The sequence below is a fragment of the Anolis sagrei genome, chromosome 1 (assembly GCF_037176765.1).
Source record: "Anolis sagrei isolate rAnoSag1 chromosome 1, rAnoSag1.mat, whole genome shotgun sequence".
Taxonomy (NCBI): domain Eukaryota; kingdom Metazoa; phylum Chordata; class Lepidosauria; order Squamata; family Dactyloidae; genus Anolis; species Anolis sagrei.
This window is the reverse complement of record NC_090021.1, coordinates 147,062,116-147,077,295: the sequence shown is the minus strand read 5'-3', so window position 1 is coordinate 147,077,295 and position 15,180 is coordinate 147,062,116.

Sequence of the window (15,180 nt, the reverse complement as noted above, 5' to 3'; positions counted from 1 at the left end):
GTTCTTATTCTAAACCTAAGGCATATTTTACTGCATGCTCACCAATCGTTGGTCCTTGAGGAAAATATTGTGACTTTAGATACGGTTTGTCTCCAATCTTCCTTCACTATTCTAAAGCATTTCTGTTTGGGTTATGGAGTAGGGCAGCTTCATGTTGTGCTTGTTAACGTTTTCACAATCTTTTCCTTCTCACTGAAGTTTTTGTTTTTCTTCAGTGATTTTTTTTCTTTAGTTTGCAATTATATTTTCCCACAATGTTGATTTACTTTGGGTTGCTGTGAGTTTTCTGGGCTGAATGGCCATGTTCCAGAAGCACTCACTCCTGATGTTTTGCCCACATATATGGCAGGCATCTTCAGAGGTTGTGAGGTCTGTTGGAAACCAGGCAAGTGGGGTTTATATATCTGTGATATATACACCTCACAGATATAAACCATCACAGATAAACCTCACTTGCCTAGTTTCCAACAGACCGCACAACCTCTGAGGATGTCTGCCATAGATGTGGGTGAAACATCCGGAGAGAATGCTTCTGGAACATGGCCATACAGCCTGGAAAACTCACAGCAACCCAGTGATTCTGGCCATTAAAGCCTTCGACAACACATTGATTTACTTTCTTTACAGGTTTAGAATTTTGGTGATTAGAATCTGGTTCTCTCCCTCCCTCTCCTCTGCTTTATTTATGTGTTAATTAAGCATTGCATTATATCATCATTATCTACATTTCTAAATCTGTGTTGTGTTTCACTATCTCTTGTGCAGAATTTATTTTAGGCAGTCTGTCTAATTCAACAACATACCTATTTTGTTGCCTTATTGAATAAAATTACAGTGGTCCCTCAGGCCTCTTTCACACGGCTGTAAAAAAAAATCCACATCGAACTGGATTATATGGCAGTGTGGGCTTGGATAACCCAATTCAAAGCAGATATTGTGGATTATCTGCCTTGATATTCTGGATTATATGGCTGTGTGGAACGGCCCTCAGTATCTATTGGGTACCCGCTCTGGACATCAACATTTGTGGATTCTCAGGTCTCATTATAGACAGTAGCATAATAAAATGGCTTCACGTATATATCTGGGGGGAAAAAACCATCTCTCTCAGGCCCCTTTCACAGTACCCCTATATCTCAGGAACTGATCCCAGATTATCTGTTTATCCCAGGTTATCTGGCAGTGGGGACTCATATAATCCAGTTTAAAACAGATAATCTGGGATCAGATCCTGGGATATAAGGCAGTGTGAACAGGGCCTAGGAATCTCCAGGTCATCCACTTTATTTATATTTTAGGCTTGGTGCATCTCAAAGTGGAGGACAAATGTCCTCCAGAGAACTAGAATATAACTGTGACATAATAATAATAATAATAATAATAATAATAATAATAATAATAATAATAAATGTCTAACACACACCTCTCTCCCCGAAGGGACTCAGGGCAATATTGACATCTCATTCAGTAACTGAGGCCCCTTCCACACGGCTGAATAAAATCCCACATTATCTGCTTTGAACTGGAATATATGGCACTGTGAATTCAGATAACCCAGTTCAAAGCAGATGTTGTGAGTTATTCTGTCTTGATATTCTGGGTTATATGGCTTTGTGGAAGGGCCCTGATTCAATGGATCTATTCTACTGAGCCAGTTTCAAGGACTACATAATTCTTCTTGAAGATCTATTATGATATAATGTTTAGTAAGATTGGATGCTATGCTCAGCATTGAAGTTTAGTGAATTGTTTTGTGGCAGTTGTCTCAGGGCCTTTCCACATAGCCCTATATCCTAGAATATCAAGGCAGAAAATCCCACAATATCTACTTTGAACTGGGTGATCTGAGGGTTCAGATAATGTGGGATTTTCTGCCTTGATATTCTGAGATATAGGGCTGTGTTAAAGGACCCTGAGACAACTGCCCCAAAACTATTCACTGACCTTCAAGGCTGAGCATAGCATCCAATATACCAAACATTATATCATAATAGATCTTCAAGAAGAATTATGTAGTCCTTGAAACTGGCTCAGTAGAATAGATCCATTGAATCAGGGCCGTTCCAAACAGCCATATAACCCAGAATATCAAGCCAGAATAACTCACAATATCTGCTTTGAACTGGGTTATCTGAATTCACAGTGCCATATATCCCAGTTCAAAGTAGATAATGTGGGATTTTATTCAGCACCATTGACTCCAGTGAAATAAAATGGGGTTTCTTACAAAGCCTCAAGGTATATTTGCACAACACAGTAATATCAGTTTCATCTCACTTGAACTGCTGTGACCCCATCTCAAGAAACCTCAAGGTTTTTTGTTTGTTGAAGCACCTAGAATTTCTGCTAGAGAGATCTAGACCTCTTTCTAGAAGTATAGCAAAGAATTATGCCATACTATATTGCAAATCCCAGAATTTCACAGGATATAACCATGCCAGTTAAAAGTAATATCAAACTACTATGTGTGCAGATACACACATAACCTCCTTGGAAAAAGAATACATAATGTGTTCAATAATTTACCCCAGTTCAAATAAGGTTAGTCAAGCATAAGTCCTACTGAAATCACATGAACAAATCCATTAACCCTCCCACCCAAGTGATTTCAGTGCCATAATATCACAGTTCTCAAGATTCACAATAATCTGTGACTAATTTTATGCAGAATCAAGGGCATAATAAATAGTACCAATGATATACTTGACACTTGAGAAATCTCCTGCCAGTTAAATATTTTAATGCTCTAAAAAAACAGAGACCTATTTATAAAGTCAGACAGGAAGTTAAAAATGTGTATATAGAGCAACCTCTCACCATATCAAATAAGAGTTTTTCCAGGCCTGATATCCATAAAAACGGCTGCATTTTTCTTTAATAAGCCTTATCATCCTAATATAGCAATCTAGCCTTTTGTGCTGGATAACAGCAGCAGGACATATGATACAGCCTGGGCACCAGACCTGAGTATCAGATGTTAAGGTAAGAACGATTTCTTTTTCCTGGCATGGTCCATAGCCAAAGCTACAAAGAAGCTACAAAGGAAGTTAGATGCTGAACTGTTCATTTAACGTCAGTGATGTGTAAACTCCATGGGCATTGTTACTTTGGCAATGATTTACATCATCTGTATGCTCATCGGACGCACTTGAAATTCTCACCAGGTAAATGCAGGTAGTTAACAAAACACAAAGTAAAGTCCTATTAAAAACAAACATTGAAAATATGACTGGGAGTGGGGCTATAAAAGATATGATTCACATCTCCACTGGAAAATAGTGTTCTATAATAATTAGAACGCTGGATATTCATTTAGAAGCTTTTATGCTCCATGGATTCATACAAATCATGGATAATTTTGGGTTCATCAGTCTCTAAGATTAACCTACCATACAGGATTCCTTAAAGATTCAAGCATAGAGGGAAAGAGCCATGTAGGTTGTCTTCAGGAAGAGAAACTGAGAAATAAATGCATTTAAATAAACCATTAATTAATTGATTCATAAGACTGGTTCAAGACCAGTTTGGGGCATACCTAGTTTGCAGATTCAGCTATGTTGTCATCAAAATTCAATTCTCCTGGATAATTGCTCTTGCTCATTCAGGGCAAAAATGTCTACTAATTCTGTGGGGTGCAATGAATGGATTGCTGCATTTGAGTGTTGAAGAGCATTCGAGTGTTGAAATGTTTGAAATATCTTGCTCAAGGTCACTTCTGGTTGTAACTTTATTTATTTTTTAATCATGTCAGAAGCGAATTGAGGGTACAGTTACAATGTATTTAAAACACAAACAAAGTTAAAAACTTGGCATTATGCTAAATGTCCTTTGACCAATAGCTGGCCACTTTGAGTGCCTCTGGTGTGACTGTGAGAAGGTCCTCCATTGTGTATGTGGCAGGGCTCAGGTTGCATTGTAGTAAGTGGTCTGTGGTTTGCTCTTCTCTGCACTCGCATGTTAACTTTAGTTATAGATCTAAGATATAGCCTAGGCAGAATTTCTTAGAATGAACTGGAAGATGAAAATCAATAGAAATCAACAATTTCCCACATGATCAGAAACTTTTTGGCCATCCTATAACAGGGATGGGAGAAAGAGCAGCCTTCATATATAGCTTACACACATGGCCTTACATTTCATGCTGGTGCCCAATCTATTTAGTTTTTTTCCTCCAAAAGGACAATAGTGCCAATTTCTGCCTTGTTTCCCTTATTGCCCTTTGTCAATGTCTGTTGTTTCCAACTGAGATCTTTTGGCATGGCACCCAGTGTGCTGATGACCACTGGGACCACCTGTACTGGTTTATGCCAGAGCCTTTGCATTTCAATTTTGAGGTCCTGATAACGGCTGAGTCGTCGTCATCATCATCATCATCATCATCATTTTTATTTGAATAGTTATTTCCAGAATGGAACCATTCACAGGTGTTCCCATGGACATCCCGGGCTCAAGTGGCCTTGGGATATACTATGAAATTTACTGTACCATACCATCCTCCATGTGGTCTTCAACATATGTCCTACCTGTGGTGATGTTGGACAAGGCCATTCCTCTTTTCTCCTCTCTCATCACCATATCACCCCAGACAATGTTACAAGAGCTGACAGCTGACAGGATACACGTTGAAGCCAGAGACTGTTAAAATGTGGAGGATGAGAGGGGACAGTAAGTGTGACCATTCAATGGGACCAATCTGGATTTGGCACAACTGGGCAGGTGAAAGTCCCTCCCACCTCTGCAGCTATGAGGGGCGTTCCCGTTTGACCTGTCCTGGGGTCCATCTGGCATATCCTATGCTGGATTAGCCCCCATTTATTGGATCAGCCCGTGTTCTAAGCAGGAATCAAGCTAGGCATTTACTTTTAAGGAAGCACACCCACACAACATTTAAAATATTCAAGTATGTGTCTGTAGGGAGATGTGGGGAGATGCAGCCCCAGAAAAGGGGAAAATCTGTCTTCTCCAACCCTTCACAGTTACCCTTCCCTACCCTACAGCTAAACATGAAGCTGTTCTTCAAAGATGTTATGGTGCCTTAATACACATACGTTCGCCCACTGCTGGTGATATTTTGCCACTGTAAGCATTTTCCATCTGTCTTTGCTGACATTGAGAAAATTGAGATTTTTTTAAACACTCCAGGGTGTTCCTGGGTGCACCTAACACTGAAGAATTAATACAGTTTGACACCCATTTAACTGCCATTAATTAATGCTGTGTTGTAGTTTTTACAAGGTCTTTAGTCTCCTCTGCCAAAGAATGCTGGTGCCTCATCAAACTTTGAATCCCATAATTCCATAGTTTTTGAGCCACTGCAGTTAAAGTGGTGTTAAAATACATTAATTCTATCATTCTTACTGCTTGCAAAAATTATACTGGGAGTCAGGATAACCACATTGACTGCCATCAAACATTTCTGAGCATCCAATTGAGAAGAAAGCATCAGGCATAGTCCTTGGGAAGACACTATGTATCATATTACATTAAGCATAGGGCTGAGTTCATTCTAATGCTTCTCTGTCATTCATCATCTAATGAAGTTGACAAATCATATATGTATGACAAAAGGTGGAATTTGTGAGTACATGGCAAGAGTATAGGTCAGAAGTGGGGAATGTGTGGCCCTCCAGATGTAGCTTCCATAGGTTCTGGCCAGCATAGACAGTGGTGAGAACTGATGGGAACATGTGGAGCATACTTTTCCTACCTCTGCTGGAGGTCTTAAGTGTGTTGAATACATTCAGCCTTATGTTTATTAATTTTCTTGGGTAGGGTTCTTTCTCTCAACCTCTTCCCTAGCAGTAGAATGGCAATTTAAACATATCTATCCTACAACACTGGGGTTTTGCACAATCCACTCAAGAGTAGTCATCCAGCACACAGAAAATCGCAGGAAAGCCCTCAGCATCCTGTACCCCAAAAAGGATCCCACATGCGGCTGGGATGGGAAAGACCCTCACCCAAGATCCCATGCATAAATTGACAGCAGTGGCCAAAATGAAGAACATCTATACATAGAAGAAGACAATCTTGCATGTGAAATAATATAAAATAATGTTTTTACTCTTTGTTCACCTTTAACCCAGCTATTTCCAATAAGTTTATCAAGATGTTGTTTAATTCTTTCATTTCGTCTGTTTGGTTTTCTAAGGTCAACACAATATCATCGGCAAAGTCTCAGATTTTCAAGTTTTTTCCTGCTGCTCAAACACCCCTTGTTTCCTTATTCTCATTTATTTGTCTTATGAGCATTTCTATGCACATAATGAACATGAGTGGTGATAATGGACAGCCTTGTCTGGTAGTACGTCTTATTTCGATTCTTTGAGTTTTCTCTCCATTGATTATCAGTTGTGGGTCTTTGTATATAGTTCTTATTGAGTCTTGGCTATTTTTTCATGGAGCAATACAACACAGAAATGATGGATAATTTGTTGTTCTGGACAGGAATCACTGGAAGGGGTCAATACACCACCCCCAGCTTTCACAACAGGAATGTTTCAAGCAACAGATACTTTCCAACCTCAGTCCAACATGCAAACAGGATAATGTAGGAACATTGTTAGCCAACAGTGTTTTGAGGCATGGACGTGCATAACAGATGAGTAAAATCCTGGAAGCCAGGAAGTAGGGCTTGTCAGATCTTTGGCAGAGGCTGGAGTAAAGGTAGAGTAAATCCTGACAGAGTTTATGTTCTTGTGAGTATGGATGTCCAGGGGCGGCTCAACCCATTACGCAAAGTAAGCATTTGCAGTATAGTTGATTTTGCCCAGGGGAGCTCTTGAGGCGCTCTTGGGGGAAAATAGACCTTGACATATGCGAGTTGTAGTTACTGGGATGTATAGTTCACCTACAATCAAAGAGCATTCTGAACTCCACCAATGATGGAATTGAACCAAATATGGCACACAGAACTCCCACGACAAACAGAAAATATATATCAGTGATTGGTTGGGGGGGGGGGGGCAAAATACTCTTTGCTTACCATTGAAAATTACCTAGGGCCGCCTCTGTGGATGTCTAATGGTCACCCCAGTGATATGAAAATGAAGAGCAAAAGTTCTCAACTCAGGCAGAAAACTTCCCAGCTTGTGAATGTGAGAGAGCTTGGCTGCGCTGATAGGAGGATTTCTGGGAGTTTTAGTCTAAAAAAAGTTACTTCCAAGCTTTGAACCTGATCCTTCAGCTCCTGGAGAGTGGTGGTGCATCTAGACTGTAGATTTAATGCCGTTTGAAACCATTTCTGCTGCCATAACTCAACGTTATGGAATTATGTGAGTTGTAGTTTGGTGAGGCACCAGCACTATTGGGTAGAGAAGGCTGAAGGACTTGCAAAATTACAACTACTTTGATTCCATAGCATTTAGTCATGGCACTCAAGCTGTATTGATCCTGCAGTGTAGATTCACCCTAAAAGAAGGAGGCTAATCATATGGCTTGCATTTTGAAGACATCTGTTTCTCTGTTTGGAGAAACAGAACAGTGAAAATTTGACTGAGGCCCCTTCTACAGTGGCATATAAAATCCTGATTATTTGCTTTGAACTGGATTATATGGCAGTGTAGACTTATATAAGTCAGTTCAAAGAAGATAATATAGATTATCTGATTTGATAATCTGGATTATATGGCAGACTAGAAGGGGCCTAAGACTTTAGTTTTCTCACCACTTTGGAAATCCTAGTAATGTGACATGAGTAGGGGCGGCTCAGCCCATTACGCAAAGTAAGCATTTGCGGTATAGTTGATTTTGCCCAGGGGCGCTCTTGAGGCGCTCTTGGGGGGAAAATAGACCTTGACATATGCAAGTTGTAGTTACTGGGATATATAGTTCACCTACAATCAAAGAGCATTCTGAACTCCACCAATGATGGAATTGAACCAAATATGGCACACAGAACTCCCACGACGAACTGAAAATATATATATCAGTGATTGGGTGGGGTGGAGGGCAAAAAACTGTTTGCTTACCGTTGAAAATTACCTAGGGCTGCCTCCAGACATGAGCAGTGGCAAAGAAGAGGTACATGTGTTTTCATAAACCCTAAGTCTTTTGTTCACTATTGGGAGGAAGAGAGGATAAGGGAAAAAGCATAAATATTTTGGCAAGGATCCTGGTCCTAAAGTATTGCTTGGAAATACAATTTGTTTAGCATAGGTGGCTTCCATTTCCAAAATTTGTTTAAATGTAAAATTGGGCCAGCATGAATATATCGTAGCTGAGGCGTGCCTTCACTGCAGAAACCTGCCGGTGGGGAAATTATTTTGCAGCAGGTGTAGTACCTCTTTTGCTACTATTTTGTCTTCCTCCTTGGTTGCTATTTTGAGAAGGCTGTGGAAGAGGGGAACCAAATGTGAAGTCAGGTGAGATTCTTCCAGATTTTGCTGAAATGTCCAAGTTCTCATGGCATCAGTGTATGCACTAAAATGCTATGATAATGAAAATTTCATCTCCAGTATATACATGCAAGTGAGAAGAATGCTTTCTTTACGGAAGCTATATTAAACTGGTCTGGGACACTTCTAACTGGGACTTTCTCTTTTGTAGACATGTTCGGACACAAGTCCACCACAAGAGGGCAGCCATTTCTAAACAAATATATATATAAATTGGGAGGGGGGGGGGGGAGATGGAGAGATATTCTTGCATCCCAGAAAAACAACAACTGGGAACCATGAGGCATATCCACACAAAAAAAAGATCAAACTTTTCAGAACTCTGCCATTTTTCATGTTTGCTGAGCCACAAAGAATACTTTTTCCAGCTGTAGAGACTATTTATAGTGAGTTTGAAGCATAAGAGACAATGAAACTTGGCCTCTGTGGCAGTTTCTGTAGCCACAAGTAGCAGCTGTCTGCAGACTGCCTGGATAATGGTAAGAACAGTTTTCCTACAAAGCAACACAGGATACTTCTGTATTGACTTTCATTCAGTAACATCCAGCGGCAAAACGCCTATTGTAAAGCTAAAACACCTGCTGGAACATGGAGCCCCGGTGGCGCAGTGGGTTAAACCTCTGTGTCGCAGGACTGAAGACCGACAGGTCGCAGGTTCAAATCCGGGGAGAGGCAGGTGAGCTCCCTCTATCAGCTCCAGCTCCTCATGCAGGGACATGAGAGAAGCCTCCCACAAGGATGATAAAAAAACATCAAATCATCCAGGTGTCCCCTGGGCAACGTCCTTGCACATGGCCAATTCTCTCATACCAGAAGCAACTTGCAGTTTCTCAAGTCGCTCCTGACATGACAAAAAAACCTGCTGGAACCTTAGGAAATAGTTTCAGACCTATTTGGAGCAACCTAGGCCCCTTCAACACTCATATAAAAATCCAGATTATCTGATTTTAACTGGATTATACGGCAGTGTAGACTCATATAATCCATTTCAAAGCAGGTAATCTGGATTATTTGCTTTGATAACATGGATGATATGACAGTGTAGAAGGGGCCCAATATGACCCAGGCTGGATCTACACTGCCATATCATCCAGATTATCTAATAGATTATAGGAGCCTTCATTGCCATTGTTGTTGTTTGTTTGTTTGTTTGTTTGTTTTTATCCCACTTTTCACCCATGGGTGGGACTCAAAGCGGCAGTGATCCATATCATCCAGTTCAAAGCAGATAATCAGGTTTCAGAAACTGGATTATATGGCAGTGTATATGGGACCCTAGGCATGATCAGATGCCTGAGTTAACAGCTGAGGTTGCATTGCCCCCTTCCTTAATATTGGTCCCATTATGGAAAGATATATATGTACCTCACTACCTCTGAGGATGCTTGCCATAGATGCAGGCGAAACGTCAGGAGAGAATGCCTCTAGACCATGGCCATATAGCCTGAAAAAACCTACAACAACCCAGTGATTCCAGCCATGAAAGCCTTCGACAATGCTATATATATATGTAGCATTCAGTCACATGAATCTAAACTGAGGGAGATTTTTAAATATTATAATAATAATACTTTATTTATACCCTGCTCCATCTCCCCCAGGGGGACACGGGGCGGCTTATGTGAGGCAATGCCCGTCAGTATAATAAACAACAATATTACACAAAAGCATAACAAAACCAGAAAATAAAATACATAAAATGCAAAACCAACATAATAGATGACACAGCAATATAAAATCAAACATTAAAACACAAAGGAATTTTTAAATAGATAGAAGCTGCTGCTTAGTCCTCTTCCACACAACTGTACAAAATCCACATTGAAGTGGCAGTGTGGACTCAGATAATCCAGTTCAAAGTAAATATTGTGGATTATCTGCCTCGATATTCTGGGTTATATGGCTGTGTGGAGGGCCCTTAGGTCTGTGAAACCCAGGGCCCTTCCAGACAGCCATATATTCCAGTTCAAAGCAGATAATGTGGTATTTTACTCACATGTGCGGAAAGCGCCCCAGCTACAGACAGTGAATTTTGCATATGCTAAAAAGGCAAGACTATAATGAATACAAACTATAGCCAGAACTGAGATCAACAAGGTCAGGCTAGGAATTCTCTTCGGACTTACAAGATTGTTAAATTTACTGCAAACCCTCTATCTACTAAATGACACCGACTAATTAAAACTGTCTAAAACCACCAATGTATAAATTGGGACTAATAATGACCAGTCAAAGCAAGGATATATAAAAAAGATCAATTGGAAATTGTAATAGAAGAATAGTATTCTTTCTCTTTATGTGTGCATGTGCCTTCAAGTAGCCTGTTGACTTATGGTGATTACATGCATTTCACAGGGTTGTCTTGAGCAAGGGATATTCAGAGGTGATTATGCCAGTTCCTTCCTCTGAAATATACCCTACAGCACCTGGGGTTCGTTGTTGGTTTCTCATCTGAGTACTACTAAAGCTGACCCACCTTAGTGTCTAGAATCAGATGGGATCTGGTGCCTTTCAAATATACTTTCAGGATATTTCTTGCTATCATGTATGTCCTTCATGTTCAGAATTCAGTTTTGTCTGATCTAACCTTGCTTTTCTTCAGAGTGATGTTAAACCGGTTAGGATAGATGTGAGGATTTCATAACAAAGCCATGCTGCTTACATAGTAGTGATTTCCAAATGGCACTGCTTTGGCACAGTCTGGTATTTTTAGACTCTGAACTCGGGACATGTTCACACTACACAGTTAATGTGATTCCTCTTTGCCTGCTAAGGCAGTGGCTCTCAACCTGTGGTCCGTGGACCACCAGTGGTCCGCAAGAACTAAAATATGGTCTGCAGCCACACCATTACTACATCGTTGCAATGAGAGTGATTGGTCTCGTGAAACCCTCTTATAGTGCCGAGGCTTATTAAATATGGTTTTCTTGGGCAAGCAGATGGTGACTATTGGATGGTATATGTTCTGTATCAGAAACTAGAGATGATGTGGTCTATCCAATTAAATTTTCTGAATGAGCGCCCCAAATAACCAAGCCAAATCCTAATGCAATTTTCTGAATCAGCACCCCAAATAACCAAGCTAAATCTAAAGGTGATCAAAAACTGATTCGTAACCCTTTTGGTACTAATAATGGTCCCTGGTCAAAAGAAAGGTTGGGAACCACTGTGCTAATGCAACTTGATTGTAAGTTTAGGCAAGGGCCTTCACAATTCTTAGCCAGGGAACTGCTCTGGTGTCTTTGACCAAACTACAAATCCCAGGACTCCATGGGACACATATGGCTTTAAAAATGGAATAAAGGTTAAAGGTAAAGGTTTTCCCCTGACATGCATGTCAAAGGTTTTCCCCTGACATGCAGTCCAGTCGTGTCCAACTCTGGGGTGTGGTACTCATCTCCATATCTAAGCTGAAGAGCCGGTGTTGTCTGTAGACACCTCCAAGGTCATGTGTCTGGCATGACTGCATGGGGCGCTGTTATGGAATAATACCTTTATAACTGTGTAGTGTGAAAGGTCCTTTGGGAGTTTTTGGGGGGCTATTTATCTTAGCTGGCAATATACTAATAATGCTATATCAAAAGGCCCTAAATTATGTGTGTGTGTCCAAGAAAGATTCAGCCACAAAAGTCCTGCTAAGCCAGGATGATTTGGAGAGATACTTTGTGATATAGTATATTGGCCTTTGCAGCTAACGCATGGTGAGAATCAGACATTATCTTCTTGCCTAAAGAGTTCAGTTTACAAGGGTTGCCATAAGTTCTGTTGCAATCCTTACCTGAGAGCAAACCCTGTGGCAAAAAATAAGGAGTAAAATAGGCCAAAGATTGCCCTATGGGACTGACTGAGTCATCTAGAATTTCTCTATTATGAGGACAATAGGAAAGTTGGCTTCGGAAATGCTTCTGTTCGGGGACTCCTTTAAACAACTTAAGTCAGGGAGGGAATGGATAGTAGTGGGTTGGACTCTGACCAACTTCCAGTCAACTGTGGCACATGTTGGTCGGTGTTTGTCATGTCTCCTTCAACCTGACCTACCTAACAGAATTGTAGCGGTGAGAATAGAATGGGATAAATGGCTATGAATAATAATAATAATAATAATAATAATAATAATAGTCTTTATTTATACCCCGCCACCATCTCCCCAACGGGGACTCGAGGTGGTTTACATGAGGCCAAGCCCAAACAACAAATCACAACAAGATTAAAATCAATACACCAGCAAAAACGGTAAAATACGCACATACAAATAATAATAATTTTTTAAAAGAAATATACCAATACAATATGTATAGTAATGACAATGAGCGGGCCACATGTACAAGATAAAATGTTAAAAACTCAGGGTGAGATAATAGAAGTAGGTTATTTGCGAGGGAGAGCTCGTATAAACACGGGTTGAACAAGGCCTTCATATAAGGGAGGGAGAGTATACTCCAAGGACACTAACGTTGAGGGGAGCAATAGTGTAAGATTGTGTGGCTACTCTCCAAAGGCGCAGTGGAAAAGCCAGGTTTTAAGGTGCTTTTTAAAGGTTTCTAAGGTGAGGGCTTTCCTAATATCTCCGGGCAATGAGTTCCAGAGTTGGGGGGCCACAGAGGAGAAGGTTCTCTCCCTTGTACTCACAAGACGGGCCTGTGAGACTGGCAGGGGTGAAAGGAGGGCCTCCCCCGAAGAGTTCGGGCTGGTTCATGGAGAGATATATGATCAAGAAGATAGGGCTTTATAGGTGATCACCTGCACCTTGAATTGGGACCAGAAAATAAATGGCAGCCAGTGAAGTTCCTTAAACAGGGGGGTTGACCGCTCCCTGTAACTCGCCCCTTTCTGCATGTGGCATCAGTTCTTTAAAACAGTGTTTTCCAAACCTTCGTTTCCTAGGTGTTTTGGACTTCAGCTCCCAGGAGATCCAACAGTAAAGAATTCTGGGAGCTGATATCCAAAATACCTGGAGGAACAAAGTTGGGGAAACTGCTTGAAAGGGAGCAGAAAGAGTACAGATAAAGGCCAAATTCTAAAAGGTGGAAATCCCAGCTTGCACTGAATTTTATGAACCAGCCTTCTCTGTTGGCTGGGCATCCCAGGGAAGGTTGGCAGTGCAGGTGGAGGCCCGGCACCTTTCCCAAAACACATGGCGGCTTCTCCTTCTTTGACCTTCAAGCACAACCCTCCGAGTGAGTAAACACTTAAATCCCACCGCACACAGCTAATCCGATTTGTAGAGGCAGAGCCTGCGTGTCGCTTTACCTCTCTTTCCCTTATAGACAAAAGCCAAGATAATAGATCATTGTTCAGCCTTCCTTCAGTCCCAACGGCCTGTTTACTTCTGCAAGGTGAAGGAAAACCCATCCTGTTTTTTCTCTCCTGGCTGAACCTTTGGGATACCCACTCAATCCAAGCTGAGGACCTTGAGGGCCCTTCCACACAGCTAAATAAAATCCCACATTCTCTGTTTTGAACTGGAATATTTGGCAGTGTGGACTCAGATAACCCAGTTCAAAGCAGATATTGTGGGATTTTCTGCTTTGATATCCTGGGCAGAGACGGCCCTAGGTAATTTTCAATGGTAAGCAAACAGTATTTTGGCGCCCCCTCCCCCAACCAATCATTGATATATATTTTCTGTTCATCGTGGGAGTTCTGTGTGCCATATTTGGTTCAATTCCATCATTGGTGGAGTTCAGAATGCTCTTTGATTGTAGGTGAACTATACATCCCAGTAACTACAACTTGTATATGTCAAGGTCTATTTTCCCCCAAGAGCGCCTCAAGAGCGCCCCTGGGCAAAATCAACCATACTGCGAATGCTTACTTTGCGTAATGGTTGAGGCGCCCCTGATCCTGGGCTATATGGTTATGTGGAAGGGCCCAGAGAAACATATATAAGGACCATCTACACTGCCCTATGATGCAGTTTAACTACATTATAGGGCAGTGTAGCCTCATACAATAAAGTTCGATGCATTATACTATGTCACAAAATTTGAAAAATGTTCTGCTCCTGTTCTGAAAGTGTTATTTCCTGTTTCTTGTTTTGAAAGTAGTTGCTTTACTCCAGAACCTTCATTTTTGTGGCTGCCACAAACTATGTTGAATTGGTTGAGAGACTCTGAGATATTCATTGAAAAGCTATAGCCAAATGTGCTGCAGGGTGTCCCACAAAAGCAAAGTTTTGGTAGTTGGATAAACCTTTTCTCACGATGAAAAACTTTTTCTCATGATGATAGAACCAATTAGCAAATGATAACCCAGGAGCAAAAATCATGTGACATAGGCCTCTTCCACATAGCTGAATAAAATCCAACATTATTTGCTTTGAAGTGGAATATATGGCATTGTAGATTCAGGGCCCTTCCACACAGCTCTATATCCCAGAATATCAAGGCACAAAATCCCACAATATCTGCTTTGTACTGGGTTATATGAATCCACACTCAGATAAAGTGGGATTTTCTGTCTTAATATTCTGGGTTATATGGCTGTGTGGAAGGGCCCTTTGGCAGAGAAAGCCCAAAGCCCTGTAAAACTACAGTTCTCATGATCCCAGAGCATGGAGCAAGGGCAAGCCTGCATTCATTCTACACCTGAAATCCACAGATTGATTGGGTCAAAGTTGGCTCAGTTCTGAGGGCCCTTCCACACAGCCATATAACTCAGATTATAACGGCAGATAATCCAAAATATCTGCTTTATCTGAGCCCACACTGTCATATAATCCAGTTCAATGTGGATTTTATACTGCTGAGAAAGGCTGAGAAAGAGCCTAGTCACTGGTCTGGGT